Consider the following 13,346-nt stretch of genomic DNA (forward strand, 5'->3'; position numbering starts at 1 on the left):
TGAAAGTTTTCCGAGTGCCATCCTCCATTTGTTTATTGTGGGTGCATTTGATTGGTTCGTGTTGGTTTTATGTGGACCAATAATTAGGTGCCACATGGCCTAATCATGGGCTGCGGCGTAGCACTCTGGGGTTAATTAAAATTTTGGTATGGGTTTGAATAAGGTCCGAGGGATTGGAACCCTCGGCCTCCCACAGCAAACAAAGCACTTCACCAATAGGCCACATGGTAGTTATTAACATGCCATAGACTGAACTATTATATAAAGTTTAAGTTTGATGCTTTTGGAGAGAAGGGTTGGGCTACCAGCCCCATCCCCCAGTCATATTTAGTGCCACATTCCCATGACACAATGGTGGAGAGGGGATCGAGAACTTTAGCTCGACTCCCAGTCATGACGCTAATCACATGACCCCAACGTTCACCAGAAGTCTCGAAGGTGGAGGAGCACTCGGTAATAGCCCTAGGTCTTGGGCATATGCTCTGCTAAGAGATGGTGTTGAAGGCACTTGCCGAGGCATTAAGGTAGGGGGCTAGCCCTAGGTACTATGGACCATGAACGTGACTTTGGCACCAACATTTAAGGGCCCGGTGGGAAGGGCGAGTGGTTAGCCTGACCCTTGTACCCATGGCACCCACATGACCATGTGTCCATGTTTTAAGGGTTAGGCCGACGGGGGCGGGTGTTAAGGCTTAGCCCACAGCTTTATGTGGCTTATGCAACCACATTTTTCGAACTTAAGGGTTATTGGAAAATTTAAAGTTCCAAAAAATTGTACTAGCAGAGGGAAAATTTGTCACTCGATTAGCAAAAAATTAGGGCAGATTTGTAGGATAGTTAGACTGTTGGTCCAATTTGTAGGACAGTTAATAGTAAAACTCATATGAGAGCTTGGGGAGTCATATATTTCTCCACTTTTGGCCAAATTGAACTCAGAAAGAGTCCACTTAGGGGTTTTTTGATTTTATAAATCCAATGGTGATCTCTAATTTTTTATTTGAGCACATCTAAGTAGCCTTTTTGTAGGTTTGAGACCAAGGGTGTATGGATCAATGAGGGTTTGGAAGTAGTTCTGGAAGGTGCTTGAGCATGGAGAAGGCCTTGTACAATTTATCTCACCTTCATAAGTCTACTGCAGTAATTGTTACTTGTAAGTTCAACTCAAGTTTATTTTTATCATTATTTTATGTTGAGGGACGTTTTTTTTATGTGCTTCAATGTAGAATTGAAGTGTTCACATTCTCATTTTAGCTCATTTCAGTTGGAGTATGGAATATTTGTAGGAGATGATATGTGTTGCTTCTGTATGTGAGATTTATTTGTAGGATAACATTACCTTTTAAGGGTAATTACACATGTTCCCATCAGTAAACATTTATGTACTTCCTTTTTCTACTGAATATATGAGTTGTCTAGCTATGTTGGCAGACTTGGAGGTGTAGCCCAAGAGGGGTGAACTCCATCAACAAATATTTTGTTATGATCTTCATTATGCCTGTATGACTTATGTGCTATTACGTTTCTTATGTTAATTTTACATGTGAATACTAACTCATGACTTGAAGAGACACTGGAAATACATGTTTTGTATCAAGACCCATTTTACCTTGCAAACCATCAAATCGGTCCTATTTTTATTTGGTTTGATTGTGGAGAAAAGGAAAGTGAACACCTCTTGAATTTTTTAGATCAATCAACCACTTAAAAATGAATCATTTACCACCTAAAATCAACATTTCCTTATCGAAACAACGGCATAACAAAACTTACCTCCAAGTGTGACACTTAGGATACACTTTGTGACGAGAGTGATAACACTATTGTGACAATGCACGAAACTTCAACAATGAGTCAAATACATGTGTATATGATAAATAGGACCCATTGGTACCAAATTTTCCTCTTTCAAGTAACCATAACTCCTCTTTTACAACTTGTGACACTTATGGTTCATTTTGTGACGTAAGTAACAGAACTAGTGAAGCAGTGCTCAAGAGTTTGGGAATGTGTCCAATGCATGTATTTACAATAGTGCAGGAGAATTCATCATAACTATCCTCCAAGAATGTACAAATGGATCCCTTTCATCGGATGCAACATTTCCCTAACCCAAAAGAGGGCACTTGTGATAGTAAGGAAACATGAAAGTGACACTTGCAAAAGATAAAGATATTAAAGGTGATACATACTATAGTAAATAATAAACAAAGGAGCCACATGTAGAAGTAAAGGCAAGCATAAATGATAGTTGCAAAAGTGAAAGCAACACTAATAAAAAACAAAGTTCACAAATGTGATAGTTGAGAAATCTCACTTGAGAGACAATATGATCGCAACCAACATTGAGGGAACTCTCAATATTTGTATTGCACACTAACTATCAAAAAGGCTTGTGCAATCATTTTCTACAGGAACTTTTTAATCATTACCCTCAAATATTGCGGAAGCACTGTCAGCAAGTATTTTACAGTGCTTGACTTTCTAAGGTGCATATTGACTGTCGATCTTGTTTGAAATAGATGTGCTTGTCAATGCATCGAAAGCTAGACATGTGTAAGAAATTGATTTTTATAGTTACAAATCATCAATGACTACGAAGTGACTATGACGAGTCAAATAATGATAGATCATAGGATCACAAGTAGGCTCCAAAATTCAAGGGTAAACAAAATATTGGAGGGTTTTTGTCACATCGAAAAAAATTGGAAACACATTGGTAGAACTCCAACTTCTCTATTTAGGTCTTACCTTTAAGTGAAAGGTCTCAGTCCTTCAAGAAGTATTGACTCACCATGTGGATTGATATGGATTTGCCATTTATCCTAGTTAATGATATAGTCTCTTCTATTCCTTGCTCAACTTCAAACACATCAACATAAGACTACCAAGATTTTAAATGCATTCCATGGTGTTTCTCTGCTACTAGCAAGGCTAGACAGTACCTCGATGGAGTCACCTCAAGGAGACACATGCATCACTTCACTGCTAGCAGGCCTGTTTGGTACCCCAATGAAGTTGGTTGCTTCACCTCTCTGTGCAAGAAGCCTTTCTCTTCTTCACCCTTTATTTTATTTTCTTAAAGATATGACTAAAGAATTTATTTAATATTTGTAACACGAGTGCAAGAGGGATCCTAACTTATTGATAGTAGAAAAGGTTGCTCCTTTTCCAAGGGATTTGAAAGATAACCGAAGTTATATACTCGTTTTAAAGTTTTTCTCCTTTTCCTTCTCTAGTCAATTGACTCGACATGTCGAATCACTATTTAAGTATAATACTGAGTCAGAATGAAGATACCTAATAGAGATATAGGCTTCAAATTTCAACAAAATCCTTTTCATCTAGAATAAATCATATTTTCAGTTCAAACATCATCGACTTTAAAGATATGTAAACCCGAGATAGAGAAGAGGATAACATATGAACCAAGCATTGTTCATCATCCCAAGCCTTTCTTCTGACCCAAGAAAGAGAATTTTCATGCAGAGTCGTATTAAATAGAGGCAAGAAAGACAAGACAAGGAATATCAGGAAAACAAAAGCGAAAGCAAAGCAAAAGTTGGACTGCAAAGCAACATGGTAGACAAAAAAGCAAACAAACCAAATGCAAGGAATAATGCAAGGTAAAATTCAAAGGCATGGAATGAAACTAGAGATATAATGCACCTAAACCTACTCCTAACATAACGGGTTAGAAGGTCAGGGCTAAGTGTAATGGAATTTCTAATGTAGCCACTGTAACTTCTCCTGACCTAGAACCACAAAGATACAAGCAAGTAAAAGAAATATAAGGAATTGTGCAAGAGTAATGATAACAAATTGAAAAGCTTACACAATCAATTGAAGGTCTTGCTTACCAATAGAAAGATGTGACATACTAACTGGTTTGACCTAGTTTGTAACTTTACCTCATTGATTGAAATATCGATCATACACACATTGAGGGTTGCTCACAAAAATACATTCATTCATGTTTTGAGTTTTTGCAAACATCAGGAAAGATCGAAACATATTATTTGTGATGGAGCTTGTTGTTGGGAAACTAATTTTTCATTCTTATTATCACTTTTTAACATCTATTTCATCCATTTCCACCATTCTTTTATCACATCATTTATCATAATTTATCATATAATTCCATTTTATAATTATTTATGCTCTTGTGGATAAGTAATATTGGTTCTACTTTATTTTTAGCAAACTGAATATTATTATGTATGATTTTGCCAATTATGGTTTATTAGTGAATTTCTTATAACATCACTCATGATTTTAGCCTCCAAGATCTCTTCCATATTGCAAATTTGATCTTCAACTCATAGTCAAATATTCCAACTCAGAAATTTGTTGGGATAAAAAGTGATAGTTTTGTGTTGGACTTTTCGAGCAAATGAAGCTGAATCTTGAAAAATTCGAGACAATATTTTTGTGCAAAACATACCAAATTAGTCTTTGTATGAACATTTTTCCAAAATTCAGTCTACATTGAGAGAAACACATGGTTCTTTGAAGGTGATTTTCTCAAATTTGTTGTTGTGGCCATTTTCCAAATTCTTCCAATTGCAATACCAGATTCGACTAGTTCCAACTGAATTATGATGGAGAGATATTTCAGATGTTATCTTGTTTATTGAAATTTTATAATCAATCCAAAATTGTAAAGGGAAGTCACTTTTTAATCAATTTAGTTGTAATTTCCATTTTCTCTCTGTGTATTTAAATGAAAAAAACGATAACAGAAAAAAGATGAATAATTGTTGAATTTGTGGCAAAGCTAAGAACTTCATTCTGGTGTAATTATTTCTTTGAGATATTTTAATGAAGGAAGCTATCTATTGAGTTTTGCATCTATTATTTGTAATCTGATCAAAATTATTTTTCAAGGCAGAACTAACAGTTGGGCAGTTGGGCCGACTACCTTGGACACGGTTTTGCCTTGAACATATAAGTAGTTTAGTTGTGCGTTTGTTTCTTGGAATTTAAATTGTTGAAAATTTCCTTTTTTTAAAGTAATTTGTTGGCTGCCACATTTTCCAGATTTTTTGTTTCCTGCATTTTCTATATTTCTATTAATATACTGCTCTAGTTTAGCCTTTGAATTATGTTGGGTGCAATAAGTTAAATTTCCAATTCAGCAAGGTGTGGTTTAATTTAGTATTGATTGAAGTCATGTGATTAGTATAAATTCTTTTCTTGTCATTTACTTTCTTCTTTTTAAATTTAACATTGTTATTCAAAGCTTACATTTTATTTCTTGTTTAATGAGCTTCATAGTGTAGAACACATTCATCTAGAACTAGTGTTTTTTTTTTTTTTATCAAGTAAGAGTAGGACCTTCTATTAAACTTAGCCAAATATACAAAATTTACAAGAAGCCACACCCGCTCTGTGAGAGTTCAACAGTCAGCAGGGCAGGCCGAACCAAACCATTCACCCAAAACCAAGAGAAACCTAAACAGGAAAATCGGGGAGAACCGCCAAACAATTAAGGCACAAGGCCATCTGGTAGTGCTGTCGTGCAACAAATGAGCCTAGAATTCCTTGGAGGACTAGTCCATCAAACTGGAGGTCACAAAAGGCCACAAATGACTCGCCGTGGGTCCACAAGAGGTCCCACCACAAGCCAAGCTTAAAACTGTCAAACGGACTCGACGGAAATTAAAAGCATAACACTCTAATATTTTTTTGGGTCCGACCAACTAGCACAAACAAATCGCCACCGTTGATCAACTAACTAAGATCCAATGGTCTTCATGAATATCAGAAGGACAAGAAGCGAGAGAGTTAACTGCCCGATGAGGGTGGTTTTTTCTCTCCTCGCTCCGCTACATGTTTCACGAAGAGTGGAATCAGAGCCAAACTCATAAAAACTAGAAACCATTTAGACCCCACCCTATATACCGCTTGTGGTATTGGAACGATTGATTTGCAGAAAAAACAAACACATCCTTTCGCCATGTGTTGTCCTTCAATTCCATCCAACGGGCAGTTATTGAGCCAATCTTGTCCACCTAGATTCTCTATCAAACACCACCTGAGCCATATGAAGAAGGACACTTCATCCTGTGGAGCATGATTGTTCAGAGGTATTTGTTTCAGTTGGATGTATACCCCAAGAAGTTTGTACACCCCTCCATGCGGGGGGGACTTGTCCCCCCGGCTGGGGGGTCCGGGGGCCAGCGGTCCCCCGACGGGGGCTTGGGGGCAGCGCCCCCAAAGCTAAAAACAAATGTAAAATTGCCTTGTAAAAGTATAGTAATTTCTAGTCAATCTGGGCCGTTCATTAGGCGGATGATCTGACGGTAGAACTTATGTTTAGTTTAGGGTTTTTTGCCCTAGAAGGCAACCCCTCTCTTTGTATGAGGGTATTGTATTTGAGATGTGTATTCTGTGAGCGAGAAATAGAGACGTGAGACTGTGAGAGAAAACAGAGGATATCACAACGGATTTGCTGTAGGTTGTGTCTCTTCATTTTGCTGGATAATAGAAAGGAAGGATTGGCTGTTCGGGGTGGACGTAGCCCAAACTGGGTGAACCACGTATATCTGTGTCTCTCTTGTTTTGTGCGTTTTCTGTGTTTATATTTCTGCAATATTTTGTGTGTTCCATTGCTCTGTAATATATAATTTTCTAACAACTGGTATTAGAGTCGAAGGTCTATTTGGCTGGTAAACTCGCAAGAAAGAAGGGTTCCTGGTTCGAGTGGGAGCAATGTCGGAAGATGGTAAGTTTAGGGTCGAGAAATTTAACGACCAAAACTTCTCGCTATTGAAGATGCAGATGGAAGATTATCTGTATCAGAAAGATCTATACCTACCATTGGGCGGAAAAACAAAGATGCCGACGGGTATGAAAGACGACGAATGGAACCTTCTCGATAGAAAGGCACTTGGAACAATACGGTTGTGCCTTTCTGCATCAGTCGCCTTCAACATTTCGAAGGAAACCACGACAGAGGGTTTGATGCAGACGTTGTCGAAACTATATGAAAAACCCTCGGCCTCAAACAAGGTATTTCTTTGAAACGGTTATTTAATATGAATATGTCGGAAGGTGGATCTGTTGCAAACCATTTAAATGATTTTAATACAGTTACAAGTCAGTTAAGTTCTGTAGGGGTAAACTTTGATGATGAAGTTAGAGCTCTGTTATTCTTGTGCTCATTACCAGAAAGTTGGAATGGTTTGGTAATGGCCATTAGTAACTCCGTTTCTGGATCTAGTACTTTAAAGTTTGATGATGTTGTCGGTGCTATCCTTAGCGAGGAAATGCGACGGAAAAGCTCTGGTGAGACATCGAGAAATGGTTTGAGTGCAGAGTCTAGAGGAAGAAAAATGGAAAGAGGAAAGAGCTTAGGATATCGCAGTAAATCAAGGAAAGGCAGATCCAAGTCCAGATCGGGGATAGTGTGTTGGAAATGTGGAAAGAAAGGACACCTAAAGAAAGACTGTAGATCTCGGAAGGGAAAAGAAGGAGATGCACAACAAGAAAACAATCATGAAGCAAATGTGACAGGTGAGGTGTTACAAGATGCTTTGATTCTTTCTTTCGAAAATATTACTGATTCCTGGGTGGTAGATTCAGGGGCTTCATTCCATGCCACACCTGATAAGAAATACTTTCATGACTATGTTCAAGGAGATTTTGGACAAGTTCGTCTGGGTGATGATAAACCCTGTAAAATCATTGGAATGGGTAAGGTTCTTGTAAAACAACAGAATGGAAACCAATGGCTATTAAAGGAGGTAAGGCATGTTCCAGATCTAAAGAAAAATCTGATTTCAACAGGGCAGTTAGGCGGTGAAGGTTGTGTGACAAATTTCACAGATAAAGCTTGGAAGGTCACCAAAGGAGCCCTGGTAATAGCAAAAGGCGAAAAGGTTGGTACATTGTATTTATGCAATGGTATTTCTAACTCTGTTAATGCTTTAACTTCCAAAGAAGCAGATGCAGCATTATGGCATCATAGGCTCGGACACATGAGTGAAAAGGGGATGAAGATTCTTCACTCAAGCAATTTGTTGCCGGGTTTGAAGAATGTTGATTTGGACTTCTGTGAGAATTGCATTTATGGAAAACAGAAGAGAGTCAGATTTCTCGGAGTTGGGAAAGAAAAGAAGAATGAAAAATTAGAGCTTGTGCATACAGATGTATGGGGACCTGCTCAGGTATCATCTCTCGGTGGCTCTCGTTATTATGTTACTTTTATTGATGATGCAACTAGAAAAACTTGGATTTATTGTATTAAGAATAAATATGATGTATTTGATACTTTCAAGAAATGGAAAGCTTTGGTTGAGATTGAGACAGGAAAGAAATTGAAGTGTCTTAGATCAGACAATGGAGGTGAATATTGCAGCAAAGAGTTTGATAGGTACTGTTCAGAGCATGGAATTCGCAAAGAGAAGACAGTTCCAAGAACACCACAAGAAAATGGTGTATCAGAAAGGATGAACAGAACAATCATGGAGCGTGCAAGGTGCATGAGATTGCATGCAGGATTGCCTTTACAGTTTTGGGCAGATGTTGTAGATACTGTTGTTTATCTAATAAACAAAGGGCCTTCAAGTTCCTTGGATGGTGGTGTTCCAGAGGAAGCATGGATAGGTAAAAAGGTAAACTACTCCTTTTTAAAGCCTTTTGGTTGTGAGGCCTTTGTCCATATTGATAAAGAAAATAGAACAAAGCTTGAGGCAAATTCAAAGAAATGTACCTTTATTGGATATGGTGTTAATGATTTTGGTTATCGCTTATATGATTATGAAAATCACAAAATCATTAGGAGCAGAGATGTAATATTCAATGAAAAGGTCTTGTATAAGAATCAGTTGCAGGAAAAGAAACAAGAAAAAGAAAACAAGGAATACGCGGTTCTTGATGAAATCACTGAAAAGGTAATGGTGCCTGAAAATAATAATAATCAACAACAACAACCACCACAGCAGCAACATGCATCCCAAACACCTGAAAGTGGTGTTAGAAGATCTACCAGGATAAGTAGACCCCCTAAACGATACTCTCCTTCATTATATTATTTATTGTTGACTGATTCTGGTGAACCCGAATGTTATGAAGAAGCAATGCAGGTTGAAAGCAGGAAGAAGTGGGAGGTAGCCATGGAAGAAGAGATGGACTCCTTAATGCATAACCAGACTTGGGATTTAGTCAGGTTTCCTGCAGGAAAAACTACATTGAAGAATAAATGGGTTTACAAGCTGAAGGAAGAAGATGGAGGAAAACAGAGGTACAAAGCTAGACTTGTGGTGAAGGGGTTTGCACAGAAGAAAGGTATTGATTTTGATGAAATATTTTCTCCTGTTGTCAAAATGACTTCAATCAGAACTATTTTAAGTCTTGTAGTAGCTGAAGATTTGCATCTTGAGCAGTTAGATGTAAAGACAGCCTTTCTCCATGGAGATTTGGAGGAAGAGATATATATGCAGTAGCCACAAGGATATGAGGTGAAAGGGAAGGAGAAACTAGTGTGCAGGTTGAAGAAGAGCTTGTATGGCTTAAAACAAGCTCCAAGGCAGTGGTATCTAAAATTTGACAAGTTTATGTCTGAACAAGGTTATACTAGATGTCACTCTGATCATTGTGTTTATCTGAAAAAGAAAAATGATGGCAGCTATATTATATTTTTATTGTATGTGGATGACATGCTTGTTGCAGGATCTGACATGCAGGAAATAAATGTACTCAAAAGAAAATTGGCAAATTCATTTGCAATGAAGGATTTGGGAGCTGCAAAACAAATCCTTGGTATGAGAATAACTAGAGACAGGAAAAATCGCAAATTAACATTGTCTCAGAATGAGTACATACAAAAGGTGTTGAAAAGATTTAATATGCAAAATGCAAAACCAGTTAGTACACCTTTTGCTAGCCATTTCAAACTTAGCAAGGAAATGTGCCCAAAGACCCAAGAAGACATGGATTATATGTCTAAAGTTCCATATGCATCAGCAGTTGGAAGCTTAATGTATGCAATGGTCTGCACAAGGCCTGATATTGCACATGTAGTGGGAGTTGTAAGCAGGTACATGAACAATCCAAGAAAGGAACATTGGATGGCATGAAATGGATTCTCAGATATTTGAAAGGTACCACAAATCAAGCATTATGCTTTGGTGGTTCAAACATTTCTCTACATGGATATGTTGATGCAGATATGGCAGGTGACAGAGATAATAGGAGGAGCACTACAAGATATGTATTTATTGTTGGAGGAACTGCTATCAGTTGGGTTTCAAAAATCCAAAGTGTTGTTGCACTTTCAACAACAGAAGCAGAGTATGTTGCTGCTACAGAGGTTAGTAAAGAAATGATTTGGTTATAAAGGTTTATGGGTGAATTGGGTAAGGAGCATGATATGGGCACGTTATACAGTGATAGTCAAAGTGCCATTCATCTTGCAAAGAACTCAGCATTTCATTCTAGAACTAAACACATATAGCTCAAGTACCATTTCATACGATCAGTGTTGGAAGATGGAGAGTTGAAGTTGGAAAAGATACACACTAGCCACAATCCTGCAGATATGCTAACAAAAGTTGTAACCAGGGAGAAACTGAGAATATGCTTAGTTTCAATTGGTCTTCAAGGATGACAATGAAGATGAGAAACAGCCAGGTCCAAAGAGGAGTCATTGTCCAGCAAATGAAGTAGCGATGGAGTTTCTACAATCATTCTCCAAGTGGGAGATTGTTGTGTGTGGAGCATGATTGTTCAGAGGTCTTTGTTTCAGCCGGATGTATACCCCAGGAATTTTGTACACCCCTCCACGCGGGGGGGACTTGTCCCCTGGCTGGGGGGTCCGGGGGCCAGCGGTCCCCCTGCGGGGGCTCGGGGACAGCGCCCCCGAAGCTAAAAACAAATGTAAAATTGCCTTGTAAAAGTATAGTAATTTCTAGTCAATTTGGGCCGTTCATTAGGCGGATGATCTGACGGTAGAACTTATGTTTAGTTTAGGGTTTTTTGCCCTAGAAGGCAACCCCTCTCTTTGTATGAGGGTATTGTATTTGAGATGTGTATTCTGTGAGCGAGAAATAGAGAGGTGAGACTGTGAGAGAAAACATAGGATATTACAGCGGATTTGCTATAGGTTGTGTCTCTTCATTTTGCTGGATAATAGAAAGGAAGGATTGGCTGTTCGGGGTGGACGTAGCCCAAACTGGGTGAACCACGTATATCTGTGTCTCTCTTGTTTTATGCGTTTTCTGTGTTTATATTTCTGCAATATTTTGTGTGTTCCATTGCTCCGTAATATATAATTTTCTAACACTTTCATCATTCAATCAACAGGATTCCAGATTTTGGAAAATAGTTGAACCAAGGCGGGTTAGACTGTATGGGCTTCTCCATCCTCCCGCCAGTCTTCTGGGTCCCTTTGATCCATCCTGTTAGTCCATAGTTCCATATCCTGGGTTCCTGACAGAGATAGTCCTCCCGTAACTTGCCTTGGGGTAATGAATCCCAAGCATACCTAGAATCCCTGTCCCTATTGGTGACTCCTTCATTCGCCAATCTATCCACTAACATATTAGCTTTCCTTTTCACATGAGCAAATATGATAGTTTTAAGGGTTCGTAGGTGAGAGTAGATGTGGTAAAAAACCTGCAAAAGCTTCCAGTGCTTCGACACTTTATTTGGAGAGGTTCCATTGCTAATTTTCTTAGTCGCTCTAATAATTAATTCTGAATCCGCTTCAATTATAACATTGTGTGAACTTGAATCCACTAAGATTTCCAAGCATTGCTTTAATACCATGAGCTTAGCCATGCTATTAGTGGCCTTCCCCAAGTGGCCATGGAAGATTTTCTGTATTTGTCCCTGATCATCTCTTATGGCACCCCCAAATCCTACTAATCCTGGGTTGCCCTTAGTTGCTCCATCAATATTAACCTTTAAGAAACCATAAGGAGGGGGCTTCCAAATGTTAACACCTTTGTTTATTAGGCTCACTGCCTTTATTATTCCCAGAGGACTGATAGACTGGAGACCCAAGTGAAGTATAATTCTCTCCTCTTGGGGCAGAGGAGGATCTTTAGGAAGGGTCCTCAACAAGCTTCTTACTGTGTCTTTGAGCTGCCTTAGAATTTGCTCAATTATGTGTTGGGGCATGCTTGTTTTGTTTTTGAAGATCCGACTATTGCGCTCTTTCCACACATTCCAGATGACAAAACCTGGAACCAGAATCTAGGCTTTATTAACTATCTCATTCCCTGAGAAGTTTTTCCTCCAGTTCTTCAGAGTGTTGGATATGCTGAGACTATCTCTATTAGTTTGTCTAAAAATGGAGGCCACCCAGTCCCACATCTTTGAAGTGAAAGGACAGAGGTTGAGAAGGTGTTAAATCGTCTCGACATGAGCGCCACATAGGTAACATTTGGAAGGACCAATGAAGCCTTTCTTAAGGAGATTCTCCCAAGTTAAGATCTTCCTTTGATGCACTAGCCAGATGAATAACTTTATTTTCATCCAATGTGGACTTTGCCAAAGTTTCTTCCAGACTTGATCAGGATTCACAAAGTTAAATCCTGTGACTTCCTGTTTAGCCTCTTTGAGGTTAAAGTTACCTTCGGTGTTCTTTCCCCATCTTAATTGATCCGTTGAGGAAGAAACTAGAATCCTTCTATGCTCTAGCTCCTGGGTGAGAGCTTCTGCCTTGGTCTTTAGCGGGTTTTCATCACTGTATCCTAGATCCTTCCACTTCCTCCATTTTCCATTATTCCTTCCCTGGTCCCATAAGTCTTTTACCAAAACCATACCTTTGTTATTTGTGTCAGTTTTGAGAGCTGCAAGTTCATCCCTATAAAGGTTGGGTTCCTATTGCTAGTTGTCCTCCCAAAATTGAGAAAGGTCCCCTGCTCAAATTTCCCAAAAACAATGTTGTTGAAAAATAATTTTATTATCACAGGTAAGGTTCCAAATATGGGAGCCCCTGATTTGCCCTGACATTCTAATGTGATCTTTCTCCTGCCAGTACTTGGTATACTTTTGTTGCCAAAGCTTTGCCCAGGGGGCATTCAGTTCCTTAATCCATCTCCACCAAAGCTTGGCTCCCAAAACTCTGCTGAGGGTCTCAGGATCATGAAGCCCCAATCCACCATGGCTCTTGGGCTTGCAGAGCTTGTCCCAGGCTACTAAAGCCCACTTCTTTTTCTCTTCCCCTTTGCCCAACAGAAAGTCTCTTTGTATGCTTCTTATATGCTGCTTAATACCTTTCGGAGTAGGAAGAGATGAAAACATGAAAATGAGAATGGCCTGCAAGACCGTCTGTGTAAGCACAAGGCGTCCTGCCAAATTTAGTGACCTACATGTCCATTTTCTGACCTTGTCCTAAA

This window comes from Pinus tabuliformis, chromosome 5_2 (genome assembly GCF_031772625.1).
Source record: "Pinus tabuliformis cultivar Carrire ecotype Pingquan chromosome 5_2, CPIR1, whole genome shotgun sequence".
Taxonomy (NCBI): Eukaryota; Viridiplantae; Streptophyta; class Pinopsida; order Pinales; family Pinaceae; genus Pinus; species Pinus tabuliformis.